The sequence below is a fragment of the Calliphora vicina genome, chromosome 5 (genome assembly GCF_958450345.1).
Source record: "Calliphora vicina chromosome 5, idCalVici1.1, whole genome shotgun sequence".
Taxonomy (NCBI): domain Eukaryota; kingdom Metazoa; phylum Arthropoda; class Insecta; order Diptera; family Calliphoridae; genus Calliphora; species Calliphora vicina.
The window spans coordinates 29,210,024-29,225,672 of NC_088784.1; the positions used below are offsets into that span (position 1 = coordinate 29,210,024).

Below are 15,649 nucleotides of genomic sequence, written 5' to 3' on the forward strand. Positions count from 1 at the left end.
AAGCAATAATACTATAAATTATTTATCAAAATTAAACCTAGTTTTGTAAACGCAAGTTTAGCAAGTTTTAAAATTAAGTTTAAGCATTGTGTTACAATTTACTAAAATCATCAAAAAAATTTACATTTTTACAAATAAAAAATAACATCAATTTGGTTAAACTCAGTTAAACTAGGATTAGCTTAACTATAACAAACTAAGTTTAACATTTAATTATAATTTATAATTTTGTGTCTTTAAAAAAATAACAGTTATCAGAAATATTTGTTTAAATTAAGCCAAGTTAAGCAAACGGAAGTTTAGCTAAACCATTTACAATGAAGATTAAGTTACATCTATTACTTAAAAAAAACCAATCTATTTTCATTAAAAATTCTTATTTTAAAAAACTCTGGTTTAGTAAACAAAAGTTTAGCTAATCTTTTAACATAAGAGATTGAGTTTAATTACATTATTTACCAACATTATAAAAAAATTCTGTTTCATTTAATTTACAGAATTTGTATTAAACAAAGTTTAACTAAACCATGTTTAAGTGAGTTTAGCACTTATTTGAAATTTTAAAATTATCTAACTTTTTTTAAACTAGAGTTTAGTTAAACCTCTAAGAACATAGATTAAGGCTTATTTTCCTATAATTTGTTTTTAGAAGCCAAAGGAATTTTACAATTTTATACAACATTAATTATAATTATTATTAAGAACAAAAAAAACTTGTATAATTTAAATATTTTTCTAACTCACCTATATTCTCTTTAAATGATTAATAAAAAATTTGAAACATTTGTTAATTTTGTCTTCTTATTCTTTCTCATTGCAGGTTAGTAGACATGAAAATCACAGCAGCAGCAACCATCGTTACGAAAGAATTCTAATTTATCAAAATAATGCAACATTTAAAGACCTCCAGAGGCAGCAATTACTAAGAGCAACATCATTATCATTTAAAAAATGTTAATAATGATGATGTTAATGATGAACAACATCATCATAAGTAGTAAGTAGGAAAAGCTAAAAAAAAAATAAGAAACCGTTAAATGCATTATGGCCAGAATGATAATGTAATGAGGAAAACACTAAGACATAGAAGTAATAGAATATTTTACAAAGAAAGAAACATAAAAAGCTGTCCGTCCGTTTCTCTTCGGTAGTAAAAACCATTAGCAATAGAAAAGAAAGCATAGAAAACAATAAGAATAACTGCTTTTGAGCAGATACTGCAAGCCAATTAATTGATGTTTAACTTCAAGGTACTTGAAAAGTAAATTGAAAAAAAAAATAAAACAGAACGTATGATTTTGTTATTAAACAGAAGCTGAATTCAATTATCAAAGTAGCAGGAGTTTTCAGTACGCTATTCCACAGCTGAAGCTAGATGTTCATAGACTAAAGACTACTCCGTTTTTCTGCCTTAACAATTTAACCATCTTAAGTTTAAATGAAGCTTAATCACTGGTTTGAAATAAAACAACATGATGTGCTGTTTCTCCATTATTTTCTAACTCATCTGCTTTTTTGTTTCAACCACTTTTTTTTACAAAATTTTCCTCCAGCTAAATATTTTACTTCAGAGATTCTTTTGAAAACTTTCTTCTTATGCTGACTTAATGATTGGGTTTTGTTTCTAATATTTCCGTATGTGGGGATTTAGCTGCTAAAGAATCAATAAAGTTTTTTTAAAACAAAACTTATCGATGTCTTATAGTCTTTTTTGCTTATATTCCAAGTTGAAAGTCTTTTTTTTAGATTATTATCGCTACATGAGATCACGTTTTCAATTGCATTTAAATCAAGCTCATATATTTAGTTGGGAATTAAATTGGTAACAATATTAGAAATATAACTTTCTTCTAAAGATTTAACTAAACTACATTTAATTTGTTTGATAATTGTTGCCTACTTAAGGTTTAATATATTAAAATGTAAATTAAGTCTTAAACTGCAGTTAACATAGTTTAGCTAAACTTGCTTTAAGCAAGTTTAACTAATTTTAGGTTAACTAAGTGAAATATAGTTTAAATTTGAATAAGATTTATTTTATAAAATAATATTTAATCCTTCTTTTAACAAGTTTCCTTAAACTTAGTTTAAATAACCTAAGCTTAAATCAAATTATTATTTTTGATAATTGTTGCCTACTTAAGGTTTAATATATTAAAATGTAAATTAAGTCTTAAACTCCATTTATCACAGTTTAGCTAAACTTGGTTTAAGCAAGTTTAACTAAGTTTTTGCCAACTAAGTGAAATATGGTTTAAATTTGAATATGCTGTTTAGTTATTTATAAAATAATATTTAATCCTTCTTTTTACAAGTTTCAATAAACATAGTTTAAATAACCGAAGCTTAAATAAAATTATTATTTTTGATAATTGTTGCCTACTTAAGGTTTAATATATTAAAATGTAAATTGAGTCTTAAACTCCATTTATCACAGTTTAGCTAAACTTGGTTTAAGCAAGTTTAACAAATTTGTTGATAACTAAGTGAAATATAGTTTAAATTTGAATATGCTGTTTAGTTATTTATAAAATAATATTTAATCCTTCTTTTTACAAGTTTCTTTAAACTTAGTTTAAATAACCTAAGCCTAAATCAAATTATTATTTTTGATAATTGATGCCTACATAAGGTTTAATATATTAAAATATAAATGAAGTCTTAAACTCCATTTAACATAGTTTAGCTAAACTTGGCTTAAGCAAGTTTAACTAATTTTTTGCTAACTAAGTGAAATATAGTTTAAATTTCAATATGCTGTTTGTTCAGTTATTTATAAAATAATATTTAATCCTTCTTTTTACAAGTTTCTTTAAACTTAGTTTAAATAACCTAAGCTTAAATAAAATTATTATTTTTGGTAATTGTTGCTTACATGAGCTTCAATAGATTAATGTGTAAATTAAGTCTTAAACTTCATTTAACATAGTTTAGCTAAACTTGGTTTATGCAAGTTTAACTAATTTTTTGCTAACTAAGTGAAATATAGTTTAAATTTGAATATGCTTTTTAGTTATTTACAAAATAATATTTAATCCTACTTTTTACAGTTTTTTTAAACTTAGTTTAAATAACCTAAGCTTAAATAAAATTATTATTTTTGATAATTCTTGCCTGCTTAAGGTTTAATATATTTAAATGTAAATTAAGTCTTAAACTTCATTAAACATAGTTTAGCTAAACTTGATTTAAGCAACTTTAACTAATTTTAGGTTATCTAATCGAAATATAGTTTAAATTTGAATATGCTTTTTAGTTATTTACAAAATAATAGCTAATCCTACTTTTTACAGTTTTTTTTAAACTTAGTTTAAATAACCGAAGCTTAAATCAAATTATTATTTTTGATAATTGATGCCTACATAAGGTTTAATATATTAAAATTTAAATGCAGTCTTAAACTCCATTTAACATAGTTTAGCTAAACTTGATTAAAGCAAGTTTAACAAATTTTCTGCTAAGTAAAATAGTTCAAATTTGAATATGATTTTTATTGACTTATAAAATAATATTTAATTCTTCTTTTTACAGGTTTTTTTTTAAACTTATTTTAAATAACCTAAGCTTAAATTATTAGTTTTAGTAATAACTTAATCATCAATCTTACAAATTTAACTAAACGATTTTGCTAAATAATACCTGCTTTATGCTTAAGAATTTAAATGAAGAGCTAAACTTTATTTAATATAGTTTAGCTAAACTTGGATTAACCAAGTTTAACTCATGTTATATTAATTTATAGCATAAGAAGTGTAGGATTACACCAAAATTTTATTTCCGTACAAAGCTAAACTTAACCTTAAATCTTACGGGTTTACCTAAACTTTTGCTAACTAAACTAAGCTTAAATATTTAAAAACGTTTTGTAACCGAATGCATACTTGATGAGTAACAATTTAAAGTATAAGCTAAGAGCTAAACTTAATTTAACCTAGTTTAGCTAAACTTGAATAAAACAAGTTTAACTCATGCTATATTAATTAAATGATTCACAGTTTTAAGCCTAAGAAAAATCTTAATCAATTTGTAAAATTCATTTACATTAAAGCCAATTATTTAAACTTTTTCAATAGAAATCAGTATTGTGGTAAAAAAAGTGCATAAATATTTTTAAGTCTTTATTGACCCACACTTACAGTAGGGTATTCCCAACTCTCACGTTACCATTGTCTATCTTTCTTTTTCTTAGCTTATTGGCACATTTGTCCATCTTCTTATTTTACCTTGCAATGGTGTCATGAGTCTACTAGTATTTCCACACAACTCCTCTTACGACTTTTCCACAGAATCTTGTATTTTTTTCCGGCTCTAACCGGAAAAAAAGAACAAAAAACTAATTTTTGAACTTGAAAATTTCCCACATGAGCTTTTAAGCATGCAAAAGTTATGTTATATACAAAAACACATGCTACCTTGTGGTTTTCAAAACAATAAGACAAAAAAAGAAAATACAATTTCCCCCTGCAACAAATTTTGAGGTTGTCGGGGTATCTGTTATAATAGTTCATGAGGCATGTTGCATCTTCTCATATGACGAGAATTTTCTGTTGAAGATGATCATGATGATGACGATGTTAAAGAAGACACGATGACGTTGCGGATGACTGTGGCAATTGTAGTCAGTCGTATGATCATGCTGTGAAATTTGAACCATTCTTAAGTATTTTTTTTTTGTTTTATTTGTTTGAATTTGATAGTTGTTGAGAGTTGGTAAAAAATCTATTATATTATGCTTTCAGATGCTAAATAACTGTTCTAGCGAAATATTTTTTTTAGCTTCTTGGTGATTGAGTATTATTGCACGATTATGGTTGGTGAACTCAACAAATTCTAGACACTTTCTATTTAAATTATTGAGATTTGCATTAGTATATAAGTAGGTATAAATTATTTACATAAATACCCTAAAAAAATTGTTCAAAAAATTATTATTGAGATTAAATTCAGCCAAACATATGGCTTAATCTTGGTTTTAAGTGGTTTAACTAAACGTGGTTTCACTAAACTTGTCTTAAGTGGAATAAAAATTATTGATAATTATTGCTAATTTAAAGCTTAATAGTTTAAAATTGAAATTATGTGCTAAACTCTGTTTAGTAGAGTTTAACTAAACTTGGTTTAATCAAGTTTAACTAAATTTATAACAATTTTTGGTGTTAACATTTGAGGCATAATTTGAGACATATATTAAAAATCGTTTAACTTAATTTTAAGCGGTTTAGCTAATCGTATGTTAATTAAACTAAGCTTAACCGGTATAAGTAGTATTGACAATTATTGCTATTTTGAGGATAAATAGCAAAAAATGGAAATTAAGTATTTAATCTTCGTTCTTATAAATTTAGATAAACTTTCCTAAAGCTAAATACCACAATATTTAAATGCTAAACTCAGTTTAACCTAAATTATTTAAACTTGGTTAAACTAGGATTAACCAATTTATTGCTAACTAAATGTAATTGTTTAAATAGATACTCATTTATTTTTATTTGTTAATTATTTTTTTGTTATTTAATAAACATTTTATATATTTTGTTAAAGTTTTAATTTCTTCCATCCTTTTGTTGTTTCTATATCTATAAACGTTAAAGCTTTGTTAGTTAAACTTAATTTCTTTTTCCCTAAATAAAATTCTCTCCATACATATTTACCAAACAATTAGCTTAAAACAAACAATAAATCTTGCTGTCTAGAAGCAATGAAAAAAATACCCAAACTATAAAAAAGTTTTAAAGTTAACAGAAATTTGTTTTTTTTTTTTTGTTTTGTACCGCAATTGTAAGTTTTCGTACTATTTTTTCCTTATATTGTTTTTTTTTTTCGTCTATTGCCAATGGCAGTACATTGAAAAACGAGTTAAAAGCAAAGAAACGGAACAAATAAATGCAGCTCTTTTCAGAAAAATGAATGAACATTTCGAACAATTTACTCTATTAGACGGGTCTTTATGCTAGTACGAAAAAAAAACACACACTGGCAGCAACTAATTGCTGCTATCTCTAGTTAAAAATCTTATAAAACAAATTTTGTAAAATTTAAAAAAAAAAATGTTTTTGTTGCAATAAATATTTACATGTTTGTTCTGCAGCTGTTTGAAAATTTTAAGGTTTTTTTTGTTAACTTTTTGTTTGAACGACTTTGAATAAAAGATTAAACCAAAATATATAGTTAAAATGCTTAAATCTCTGTGACATTTTTAATGGTCATAGTTTAAAAATAACTTTGTTTATTTAATCCAAATCCTAGAAAAGCATTATATGCATTTGTACATACATACATAGTTATAGCTAAACTTGTTAAAAAATAGTTTAGCTAACCTTATGTCAACTAAAAGAAAAGCAATTTTAAGGGAATTGAAAAAAGATTAAATCAATATGCATTAAACTAATTTATGCAACATTTTTTATAATAAAATTGAAAATCTAAAATTTTTCAGTTCATAATATTCGATTTTTAAACTTAAAATCTGTTAAGTTAATCTTTGTTTAACTATGTTAACAAATTATGTATCAATTTATTAACACAAAATTCGAAGCGGTTTAAAATGTTTGGAATGTAGAAAAAAGTCTTAATCTTTATTCCTAGAGGTTTAACTAAACTTGTGTTGGCTAAACTAAGCTTAATTTAAAAAATCTATATTGATAATGAAAGCTTATTAGCGGCATTATCATAAACAAATAAATTTAAGTGCTAAACTCAGTTTAACTTAGTTTAGCTAAACTGGGATTAACTAAGATTAACTCATTCTAAGTTAACCAAATTGAACATAATTTCAAGATTAAGAAAAAAATAAACAATTTTACAAAATTCATAAAAAATAATAAAAATTATTAAGCTTTTTCTTAATAAATTAGAGCAATTAAGAAAAATATTGAAAAAATATCTTAATATTCTCTATTAAGAACTTAAGGTCTATTAAAACATAGAAATTCTTCCACATCTATGTAATTTCTAAGGATTATTTCTACATGTTGTCTGTATTATTATTTTGCCAAGGGGATGATTCCTAACAAAACACTTTTTAATCTATTTGAAATCTACATTTCACTTCTATTTCTACCTTTTTATGTATTTGTCAACATCTTTGCAACACCTTTCTGATGTTAAAGTGAATGGACAGACGGACAGACAGACTGACTGACAATAGAAGTAGATAAAAACGCTTTAATAACCAGCACAAGAAAGACATGTAAAATGTTAATTTAACATGTGTAATTTTACATTTTACACATGTTTGTTAGTATGTGTGTACTAAATACAAAACAACTAAATACTATTCATACAAATGTATATGAATGTGTTGCAGCATAAAGTAGTTTTCCAGTAAATTAAAAAAATGAGAAGAAGCAAAAAAACATCTTGTAAAAGAAAAATTCATACTACAAACATGATTCTGTACTCGTTTATGTTTTGTATGAATTCTTTGATAGGTGCTTTTTTTGATTTGGTATTTTGCACAACAGACATGGACAGAGAGAGAGGCTGACAAATGGGAAATGGTAAAAAAATATATATAAACATGTATATACTTAGTACATATAACAAGAAGAATTTAAAAGAAATGTAGAACAAGTGCACTTTTTTGCTTGTGTAACAAACTTATTTTACGAGAGCTAATGATTATGATGATGATAATCATGGAGATGATGTTGCTGATGTTTAAGATAATTATTGTATGTTAAACATAATGATGATGTTATAAATAGTGTTGTGATCATGATGATGCTGATGTTGTTAAAATTTTACTTTACACAGTTGAAACAATAGCACTTGAACATCAGTTGTGTTGTTAAAACTTTAGTTGCAAACGAAACAATATAAAACAAATTTCACTTATACAGTCGCCAACAAAAGTTGTAAACAATTTAAGAGATAATTTTTTTGTTACTAATTTAAGTTAAAGTAATTTGCAATATATATTTTGAGTTAAACTCAGGATAACCTAGTTTAATAAAACTTGGTTTCAACGAGTTTAACTTAAAAAAATAGTTTCAAATAAAGTAAAATTTTAAGTAATGGAATTATTTAAGAAAATAAATTGAGTTTAAACATAGATTAAAGAATAATATAAAGAATTTAGTTAAACCCATGTTAACTTTGCTATATTTATTGACTTTCTCAAGGTCAACAAATTGTATTTATTAATCATGTGCTAAACTCAGCTTAACATAGTTATATAATTATCTCAAAATGTTGTGCTAAACTTAGATTAGCTAATCAAAAATTAAATTAACTAGGCTTAAACTAAAAATAAATATTTTTGGTATTCGTATATTGCCTCAGATTTCCTTAAGTATAAAATTCTGCACTACATAGTTCAGGTTAAACTAAGATTAAGTAATTTGCCACTAGTTTGGTTGATACAATTTTTGAAAGCTTAAAAATATGGAATTTTAATTTAGTGCTAAACTTAGTTTAGAGAAGTTTAGTTAAACTATTGTTAACTTAAATAGGCAGAGTTAAAAAATATTTTTGATATTAAATGCTCGCTCAAATTGCATAATTGTTTGAAATGATAATTATGCACTAAAATTGATTTGCGATATTTTAGTTAAACTTGGTTTAATTTTAGAATTTTAATGTTTAGCTAATCTCAATTTGCTTTAACTACGCTATATTGAAATAAGTGTTGGTTAATATAATGCTTAGTTAATGCTTAACTATTTAATATCAAAATTTTAAGCTAAACTCTGTTTAAGCTGGTTTAGCTAAACTTGGTTTAAACGAGTTTAATGAAATTTGAATCAACTAAATGAAGTAAAATTTAAATAGAAATCACTTTTAGCAGAACCTATGGCAATATCTTGAAACTAAGAGTCGTATTTTAATTAAAGTTCTTTCAATAAATATGAATTTCACTTAACTGAATTTGAAATAGTTTAGTTAAACTTGGTTTAATCGAGTTTAATGAATTTTAAATTAACTAAACGAAGTATTATTATACTAGGATTTCAATTCTTATAAAATTTTTAAAATAAAATAAATTTTTTAGTTTTAAGGTTTAGCTAATCTCAAGTTGGTTTAACTACGCTATATTGAAATAAGTGTTGTTTGATGTAATGCTTAGCTAAAGCTTAACTATTTAAAATCAAAGTTTTGAGCTAAACTCTCTTTAAGCTGGTTTAGCTAAACTTGCTTTAAACGAGTTTAATGAGTTTTGAGTCAACTAAATGAAGTAAAATTTAAATAGAATTCAATTTTAGTAAAACTTTGGCAATATCTTTAAACAACTAAGACTCGTACTTTAATTAAAGTTCTTTCAATAAAATAAATTTTAGAATTTTAAGGTTTAGCTAATCTCAAGTTGGTTTAACTAAGCAATATTGAAATAAGTGTTGGTTGATGTAATGCTTAGTTAAAGCTTAACTATACAAAACCAAAGTTTTGAGCTAAACTCTGTTTAAGCTGGTTTAGCTAAACTTGCTTTAAACGAGTTTAATGAAATTTGAATCAATTAAACGAAGTAAAATTTAAATAGAATTCACTTTTAGTACAATTTATGAGAATATCTTGACACTAAGACCCGTATTTTTATAATAGTTCTTTCAATAATCCCCAATTGTACACCAAATTTTATAACCCACTGTTCATATTGATATCAACGAAAGGCATACTTACTCGCATGTTTATATTTTCTGACTAAATTGTTGGAAGATAAATGTTTATCTTCTTGTTTTGTGGCAGATAACAATAGACAAGACATGAAAAAATAACATCCATCCATCTACCATTCGGTAAGCAAAAATTTTTAATGTTGTATTTAATATTTATTCACACTTGATTTCTAACTACCATCTCTAGATTAGAAAAATAAGAAAATTGAACTATCTATGAACAAAATTTTAAATAAATTAATTAAAAAGCTACCAAAATTTTTAATTGCAGTATACTTCAAGGCTTTATGTTACTTACAAAAACTGTATTCATTTCCTTTGCCTAGGCAACGCTATATTAACACTTCAAGCTTAAACTCCTGTTAGAAAAACTGCTCGTAAACATCCCAGTTTTTTTTACAGTTATTTTGTATTTTTTTGGTATGTAAAATTTAATTAAAACAAATGTGCATAAGTACATTATTTTTTGTTGTTCCCAACAAGTAGTTTTATGTTACGTTTTTGCATTAAAAGTATGCGTTTTTTCAAAGCGGAAGTTAACTATTTTTTCTAACTCAAATACAAAACAGAATTTGTTGGTTTCTTAGTTTGAGCAAATTCACGTTTCAATTCTCACGTCATACATACCTAGTATGTGCTTAAATAATTAGTTTTTTTGTTTGTTTTTATTTTTGCAGTTTGAGAACATCTTCTTTTACTCATTCTTAGTATAATTAATTATATTAAATATATTATATTCTGTGTAGCAAGTAATGAAGAAGCGTCAGCAACAACATGCGAATTTCATTCAAAACACTTCAATCAATCTTGGTGGATTTTTTTATATTTTGATTAATTAAACTATTTTTACTTCTTATGTTTAAAAAAAACAAACTGTTAAAGGAAAAACAGCTAAGAGCCAAATTTATATAGTTTTCAAAAAAAACTTGTTCTTTATTTGAACTGAATGTGAAATTTAGTTTAAGCGGGTTTAGTAAAACCTTGTTTAATCAAGTTTAACTTACTAAACAAATTTAACTTCTTATTTAATTAAAATATGATTTGTTATTATTTTCTTTAAAACTTTACATTTTCAGCCAGTTCTTTTGATTTAAACTCAAATTTCATTGTATTCTGTATTACCTACTTAATAATATAGTTTATTGCTATAAATATTTTGTAATTGTTTGCTTTTATGAAACTCTATAATTATAAATTAAAATTGTGCGCTAAACCTTGTTTTGGCTAGTTTAGTTAAACTCAGTTTTAATACATTTTTTCTAAAAAACTTACTTTAGTGAGTTTAAGCTTTTGAAATTTGCAGCTTTTTACATGTTTTATAATTTATATTTATTATCAAGTCTTAAACTCAGTTTAATATAATAAAACTTGGTTTAACAAATTTCAATTTATTTTGAGGTCTAAATTAACTTTTATGGGTTAAACTTATGTCTATGAATTGCAAATTTGAATTGAGAAGAAAACTCAATTTAGGCTAGTTTAACTAAACTTAGTTTTAATCTTTTTTTTAAATAATCTAGTTTATTATTTTAGCACTTAAATATTTGGTGATTTTTTGAAGTTAAATAATTTAAAATGTATATTAAGTGTTAAACTTAGTTTAAGTTAGTTTAACTAAACTTGGTTTTAAACTTGTTTTTAAATATAACATTCAATACTTGCTGTTTTTTTGAAATTAAATAATTTCAAATGTATTTTAAGTGTTAAACTCAGTTTAAGCTAGTTTAACTAAACTTGGTTTAAAACTTGTTTTTAAATAAACTAGTTTGTTGGAATATAGCATTCAATACTTGCTGGTTTTTTGAAGTTAAATAATTTATAAATGTATATTAAGTGTTAAACTCAGTTTAAGCTAGTTTAACAAAACTTGTTTTTAAAATAATTTAGTTTATTATTATAAAACTTAAATAGGTTGATGTAGATTTTTATGTGAAATAATTCAAAATGTATAATAAGTGTTAAACTCAACTTAAGCTAGTTTAAATAAACTTGGTTTTAATTTTGTTTTCAAATATTGTAGTTTATTGGAATTGGAACATGAAATATTTGCTGTTTTTTTTGAAGTTAAATAATTTAAAATGTATATTAAATTAAACTCAGTTTAATAAAATTTGGTTTAAACCAGATAAATTAACTTTGTTTAAGTAAAACTTTAAAAATATGATCCAATACATTTTTAATTAAACTGGGTTAATATTAGTTTACTTAAACTTCAATTATCATAACTAAACAAAATGTTGATAAACATTTTATAATATTTGTTTAAGATTTAATGCATAATTATTTGCATTAAAAATTAAGTACCAAACTTAGTTTAATAAAGTTTAACTAAACCTGGTTTAAACTAGTTTAACTTATAAATTCTATTGGAATCGGTTTATTTTAAAATTGTTCGAAAAATTAAACCAAATTATTAAAATAAACTCAGCATTTTTCCATTTAAACTTCGTTTTTTCTTTGTTTTTCCTTTTTTGACTTAAACCAAGTTTAACATCAGCTCACGTTTTAAAGTTTTTCTTAATTTAAAACAAAATATTTTACTATACTTAATGTAAGCTAAACTTTTAAAAATCTAGTTAGTTAAACTCGGTTTAGCTTAGTTTAACACAAATTCTGCTACTTAACTGATAAACTATTTAATAATGATCTTGAAATCATCTTTCTATAGCATTTATACGTAACTTGTAGAGTCCAGCCAAATATTCGGTTTCAGCATTCGGTATGGCAAAATTTGTCCGAATACAGAAACCAAAAAACATTGATTATGGAATTTTAAAGGAATAAAATACAAAAAGTTATTTGTTTTTGTTGTTTATTTTAGACAAATTTTTTTGATATATTAATGTTAATGTTTTATGGGTTCTTTTGGCTAAACCTAAGTTTAACTCCAGATTATAATTTTGATGTTTTATTTATTGAAAAGAAAATAATTTGACATACTATTTGTAAGGTAATCTCTAAATAATCGAGTTTAGCTAATCTCGGTTTAAGCAGGATTAACCCATATTTTGTTAACTAAATAATATAAAATTAAATAAGGGTTAAGAAAATATATTTTTTAGCGCTCTAATATGTACATTAATTTTTTTAAACCCTTTTTTCTATTTTACAGGAGCTTTCTCCCTGCATGAAATTGTTCAAAATTATGTCTTTATTTTTGTTAGTTTAATTTTGCGACAAAAATCAAAAAAATCACTTTAAATGCTTTTATCATAGTTTCGGTTTATTTTTTTAGTTTACAAATAAAACGTTATGAGAGCTCCCAGTATTGGAATTCTTTTCCTGGTGGCTTCCTTCCAGTGCAGTTATTTTATTACTTTTAATGTACTAAAACTTCATACTCATTCATAGACATGTGCAATTTTCCCATCTAGCTTGATGTAATTTTTTTTCTTCATATATGTATTAGGTTTTTTTCCAATTTAACATTTTTTTTCTTACTCTCGGTCATGTAACTACAGTTTGAGGAAAAAGTGTATAAACTCTAGACTTTTGCAAAGTAAAGTTTTAGTGAATAATTTCAATATGAGCCATTTGTTTACTTTTAGCTGCCACTAACTCTTTAGTTACCACACATTGTTGTATGTGCAGCTTCTGCTAAAAGCCACAAAGTCTATATGTGTAAGTACTGCAAGTAACAGCATGCAGTGTATGGTGGTTGGGTTATTTTTTTATACATTTCTCTTGAAACGAGGAAAAAAATTAACTCTTTTTTCAGTTTGTTTTTTTTTCCTTAACTAGAAACTTACTTACATTGTTTTTTTCCTTTATTTGTTTTTGTTGTTGGGGGTTTTTTTGTGATAAATTTTTAAACATAACTAACCTAAATTTTTACTATTAAAGACCGAGATAAGAAATGAATTTTAAAATAGTTAAATATATTAAATTGGGGTAACCAACTTGTATTAGATTGTTAATATAATGAGTATTTTACATATTTTGGAGCTTCAAAAAGCTCAGGAAAAAAACAAACATAAATTAAATGGTTAAGGATATATTTTTATAGATTTGAGGGTTGACACGTTTGTTTTGTTATGAAAATGAATTTTAAACCAAGATTTTCTTTTGGATATTGCTTAATCATTTAAAACTAATTAAATTGACATAAAAATTTTGCGCTAAACTCAAAATAACCAAGTTTAGTTAAACTAGCTTAAACTAAGTTTAGTTAACTTAAATGCGACTAAACATTTCTGGCGTTTTAGAGTAAAACAAACCTAAAAAAATTTTTGCAAAAATTGGCGTGTTTGTTATGAAAATGTTGAAAAAAACTCTGATTTAAGTTTAAACCCAGATTTTCTTTTGGATTTAGCTTAATAATTTAAAACTGAATAAATTTACATAAAATTTTTGCGCTAAACTCAAAATAACCAAGTTTAGCTAAACTAGCTTAAACTAAGTTTAGTTAATTTAAAAGCGACTAAACATTTCTGGAGTATCATAGTAAAACAAAACTCAACAAATTTTGTGAAAAATTTTATTTAATCCAGAAAAGATAAGCAATATTTCCATTTTACCACAAACATTCCCATAATTTAGAAATTTCCACTGTTTCAATTTTGTATATATTCTCCTGCTGCCACTTAAAAAAAAACCCCAGCAAAAGTTGCCACTAATTTTATGTACATTTCACTTTAGCCACCATGTGAGCATTAAATATAATGATGATGATTACTATTTCTATGTTTTTCGCTCAAGTATTTCTGGTGCATTAAAAAATTATAGAAAAATTCCTTTCTTTTTCTAAAAAATTTTCTCAGTTTATTTCCTTAGATTTTTTTCCCATAAAAATTTCTTCAAATGAAATCATCTTTCTTTAATTATAGAGAACAAATTTAAAATTGTTTTTTTTTTGTTTTATTTTACTTCGTGCACTTTTATGCTCTATACTAATTTAATTAAATTTCAACTTAGTTTTTTTTCTTCTTGCTCACATAAACTTTCTAGTTAATGGTTAAAATCTTATTGTTGAAGAAGCAGAAGAATTCTTAAGAAGAAATTTGATGATAGCATTTGCAAAGTGTTGTTTTTTAGTGGTGGCAACAAATGCTAAATAAATTTTAAGCTAATTAAATCTGGCAGGCGTAAAAGAGTTGAAATTAGACAAAAGTTTTTTGGAAAAATAAATGTTAACATATAGATGGGAGTATTAGTAAAAAAAGGAAGAAATGCTAAATCTAAAAGTTTTAGAAAAAACAACTTAGAAAAAAATTTATTTTAATTGCTAGACTTTTCAAATGATTATATTTTTTTAAAATATTTAATTGTATTTTAAAGTTTTATTTCAAATTTATTTCTTTACATAACTAGATACTTAAACCGCTTTTTCTTTAGCTTAATTAAATGTAAAAAAACGTACAACTTGAATAAATATTTTTGTAAAGGTTTTTTTTTTAATTTGAAGTGTTTTTTAATATAACTACATACTTAAACTGCCTTTGCTGTGGTTTAATTAAACTTAAGTTTACTTAACTAAGCTTAATTAAAAAAAAATTATTTGCTAGTTGTAGCATTTTTAATGTTTATAAATATAATTGCAAAATCTTAAGTTAATCTTAGTTAAAGCTAGTTTAGCTAAACTTCGTTTTATCAAGTTTAACTATGTTTGAGAGTTAATTTTTAAAGCCAGAAAAATTTTGTTATATTTTGAACCATAAACTTAAGTTTAACTAAACTTATGTGGGTATAAATATAGTTTATAAAACTCTAGTTTAAAGACAGATTTGCATTGATTCTATTAAAAATATTATACAAATAAAAAGCAATTTGAATGACTATTAATATAAAGTTATTTTTTAATTTGTAGTTTTTCTTTATATAACTAGATACTTAAACTACTTTTGATGTGGTTTAACTAATCTTAAGTTTACTTAAGTAAGCTTAATTTAAAAAAAATATTTGATAGTTGTAGCTTTTTCAATGCTTATAAATATAATCGTAAAATCCTAAGTTAAAGCTAGTTTAGCTAAACTTCGTTTTACCGAGTTTAACTATGTTTGAGCTATAAACTTTATTTTAACCAAGTATGTGGGTAT

At 24.2% G+C, this 15,649-nt stretch overlaps 1 protein-coding gene across 7 annotated transcripts in view; it reads left to right on the forward strand.

Annotated features, from left to right (window-relative positions):
* Positions 1-15,649, forward strand: part of Prosap (prosap) — a 322,296-nt gene that overhangs the window by 111,556 nt on the left and 195,091 nt on the right. The window contains exon 2 of one of the 7 annotated variants that reach the window (XM_065514416.1): positions 821-997. The exons of the other annotated variants lie outside the window; for them this stretch is intronic. The gene's annotated coding sequence lies outside the window, so the exon portion shown is untranslated. The remainder of the gene's footprint in view (positions 1-820; positions 998-15,649) is intronic. 7 annotated transcript variants of the gene reach the window in all.